Below are 4,597 nucleotides of genomic sequence, written 5' to 3'. Positions count from 1 at the left end.
TTGTATATTGGGCATTGTCGACTGGTGGGTCGGTGATCTTTTTCGCAGTTTCTACAAAAAGGGGCGTCTTCGCATTTTTCTCTTTCTTCGTGATCCTGCGAGCAGTTGTAGCAGCGTTTGGAATTCGTACAGCTCAAACGAGGATGTCCGTATTCAAAGCAGCTGAAACATAACATCGGGTTTGGGTAATATGGGCGTGTTTTGAAGTTGAGTACTCCAATTTTAACGTTCGCGGGATATACGCTCTTGTTGAACGTCAAGATAATGGCTGCAGTTCTATCTTTGTTGCTTTTCAATATCCGACGGGCTTTGATCACTCCTTGGCTGCTTAGGTTCTCCACAATCTCTTGTTCGTCCTTTTCTATCACGTCATAGGCGGAAATCACACAGCGGCTAATGTTAAGCGTTGGATGCAACACTACTGAAACTTCAGTTCCGTCACAGAGATGCGTCATCTTCAAGAGTTTTTCAACTTGTGCAGGCTTCCGGGTCCGTATAACATACTTAGTACATCTGCTTACACTTCTGGAGTCTTCTATCGGTCCTGCCCAGTCTTCAAGGCTTTTCCCAATGATGAACGTTTCAATTGGGAGATTTGTCCCATCTTTACCGGTCATTAGCAAGGTTGTCACAGCACCGAACTCGTTGTGGGGGTCCATATACAACGGCAGAGTTCTTCTATTTGACCCTCCTGGGTCGCCCCCACTGGTGGAGGCCATTCAACACTTAACTTGATACCAACAGCTTCAGCGAGATCAAATACCGCATAAAGTGATAGTGGTCACCCACTACCTACCCCAGCGCGGAGGGAATTGGAAATTAGGAATTGGAAAATCTGACCCTACCTTTTATAACGATGCTCTTCTGGTGACTCAGTAGCGATCAAGTTCGTCGCTTATCGCCTACAGATGTCTTCTTGCACTCTACTTCTTGCACTTCACAACCACTATAGCATTAAGGAGTAGCTTGGTCCTTCGTAGTTCACATACACGGCATGCACAAGGTGGGGACGCTTTGTCCCCCAAACAGGTGGTTTACAATACCCCGACACTTTTCACGCGTATGATCGCCTGGTACGACAGGTAACCCCGCTCGCGAATAAAATCGCGGTTAGAGGTGGCAAAACTTCGCGGTTAGGTTGACCAATAACACTAAACTCACGAAATCCTTTCGTCGGAAGGCGTAGCGCTAGCGCTCCGAGATATTAACGAGGTACGAACCAACAGGGGTCTTAGCTCCGATTTATTGAAGAACGACCGTACACTTCGGTTGCTCGACACGAACTGAAAGTAATATTAATGCAGCAGTACAATTCATAAAGTGATGTTAGTGCATTGATACATTTGTAATGTAGGGTTAATGCTTTATTGCTTGACAGCTCTTGAAAATTGTTGAATAAAAGCAATGTTGCATCAATGGTGTTGATATGCAGTAGAATACGTGCAATGTTATAATGCTTGTGGTTACTTGGGAGTTGTCCAAAATTGCAGATAATTAATAACCATATTTATCATCAAACGTTACAACTTCCTACAACTGATGTTGGTGGTTTGTAGATACAGCGGGGATTCGCTGGTTGGAACACGACTGCCTTCTATCTAACGTATGCGACTTGTTAGATGGAACGACTGACAGCTGGTGAAAATGCTTCAGACTAACGCATCTGGAACGCAAATCGTCACCAAACGCACATACACATACACAACTGTTCTATATATGGAGATTCCAGCTTGAATTCAGTGGCAAATTAAGCCAATATATTACCTTACAAGCTGGGAAACTTGCATGCAAGTTGGCTGAAAAAGTCATTTTTTGCATTTTCAACAGTCAATATCTCAAAAACTGGACGTGCTATAATATTTCTGAAAACGGCAATGGATTCAGCAACCCTTAATTAAGTGAATAGCGATATTTTGGTGCTAGAGACAAAAACGTGTTCCGCAGTGTAATGAATAACCCCAAACCTATCTGGAAACGTAAGAAGGGTTCTGCTCACCAACGATGGATAAATTTAAGTTTTTCGAAATAGTAGCAGTTTTTCTTTTTAATTTTTTTCTTCTACAAATATTTTGTATAATTAGGTGAAGGTAAGTGATATAAAATTTAAAAACTCAATGTAATGTCAAGCATAAATTTTTAAGCATAATTTTCAAAACTGCTTCTATTTTGAACAATTCCACATTTCGGCAGGGGTTCAGAAAAAAATCCACATGCGATGCTCTGCCGTGAATCGCAAGTCAGTCCCATCTGCATTTTCGTCAAAATTGAGTTGAGTTCAGTTTTCAACATCTCCTCCAACGCTCTTTCAGCTACACTAATGAAATAATATAATTTGTTCGGAAAAATTAGGAAAAAACAGCAAGTCAAATTGTCCCATAATGAAAAGTAACCGCATATCAGTCCCACTACAGACTTTCGCACCGTGGAACACAAAAATGTAATTTGTTTTGATCATCTTTGATTGATTGGAACATCTTCCAATCCTCTGGAATTTTTTGAATATTCGTAACGAAAACGAATTTGAAAACTTCACAGTCTATTATCTCAATGCCTACTTTTTACAGATGGGACTGACTTGCGATTCACGGCAGTACTATTATTCAAAACAGCACTGCCCATAACCACATAACAGTCACATTCGACAATTTTGACAAATTGGAGTTAATACCATGGAGAGTCATCAAATGATAAATACTTTCGATCAACTTAATGAAATCTGTGAGATTTTTAAAGAAAATTCAATAAAGTTGGTTTGTCACATTGGTAATTATAACCGCATAACAGTCACATTGAGATTATAAAGGAGACTCGTAATGTAATAGCAATGAAATTTCTATCGGAATTATTTTCTGACTATTCACCTAGTATGCGATATGATAAAATGCACACTTGGTATTCCATTTACTCAATGCCTACTTTTGTCGAATGTTACAAATATGCAGTTATGGGCAGAGCACAGAGTGTACATATGAAAAAAAAGCGAGATTGAACAACTGAGAAGCAGGCTTTATCCCAATGAGGATGTAATGCCAAGCCAAAAAATAATAGTATTAAAAGTTTTTCAAAGGAAAGGCTAAAAGTTTAACATGACAAATGCTAACAAATTGAAAAACTCATATAACTGTATAAAACCAATATATCGTCAAAATCCAAAATGGCAGCCTTTTTTCACTCCTAATGATAGTCTTAAATTACTCGTTGTATTCATCCGACACCAGAAAAGAACCAGCGGTTGAAACTGTTTTATTTTGTTGTATACATAATGCCACTGTTTAAAATACTGAAGATAACACGCCATGCAAACATCAAGTATGCGATGTAAACAGGAAGTCATGTAAATTTAAAATTAAAATATTGTAACTTTGTATTATATGTCAAATAATCTCACAGACTGCTTCTGGATTACATGACATGTTATCGAAGTTTACATAATATATGATCGAAGCTTACATGCCGCATCATGTAAATAACGATGACATGTTACGCTAAATCTTGTGCATCACATATCATACAAGTTTAAACGTTTCGTTTGGGGATATTTACAATGATTGCACTCGCCCTATTATTTCAAACATAATGCCATTGCTCACCACAAATAAAAGTTCTGAAATTTACACCAAACGTAAATATGAAAACGAGTAAAATTATACTACATTTCATATAATTTTACAGGTAAGAATTTCTTCCATGTAATATTGCATACGAGCTCTACACTGAATCCAATATGAAATTTTCAAAAACGAATTGAAAAATGTGGTGAATGTTATTACAAGCACTTCGATGTAACATTTTTCAACCAGCTGCTCCCTCTCAGTTTATGTTACCTTCGACCTTAGATGAAATTTAAAAAGATGGATAAATTCAAAAATACCACCCTTTTTAACTTCAAATGAAAATTTTGTTTGATTTCTCTATCCATACAATGTCGTTGAGTATGCTATGTGTTTCAAAGGAAATGATAGACATATCATGTGAAGAAAAATCTAGGTTTAATTAAAATTGAGTGTTGTTTTCGCAAAAGCTTACTCGTTTAAGATACGTCCACCAATTTTAGTTAACTAAAACCACAATCACAGTTTGTTTCAATTCAAGAATTAAAATTTCTCTTGAAATGCTCAAAATGAAAGCAATTTTAAAAAGGTATAACATTAAAATCGGTATTTTGGAAGACGTTGCAAGAGTCTATTTGAAAAAGTTACTGAATACATCTTGTTAAACTTGACTTCAACGCTGTTTGCAGAGAAATTCAAGTTTATTGGAACGGGAATGAAGCTTTATGGGCTTTTGAGTATGTAACGGAAACTAGGTAAGTAGCAAATACGTTTATTGATACCTCTTTGAAACCATTTTCGGAAAACATCTCTTTGAAAGATGTTTCACGGGCTACTTGGGACGCTTCTTTTCTGGTTTAACCACATTCTAGCAAACAGAGACAAAAACTGAATTTCAACGATAACGGCCTGGTTTTAGCGAGAATTACTTATCGTTAAACAAGGTAACTTGCAACAGGGGTGAAACTTGCAACATATCGACATCGAATTAACGTTTTGTTGAACATTTTAAATTTATTACACCGGTTATTGACATTAGATTTAAA

Source organism: Aedes aegypti, chromosome 2, assembly GCF_002204515.2.
Source record: "Aedes aegypti strain LVP_AGWG chromosome 2, AaegL5.0 Primary Assembly, whole genome shotgun sequence".
Classification (NCBI taxonomy): Eukaryota; Metazoa; Arthropoda; class Insecta; order Diptera; family Culicidae; genus Aedes; species Aedes aegypti.
The sequence above is the reverse complement of the archived record's forward strand: the minus strand, read 5'-3'. Positions refer to the sequence as shown.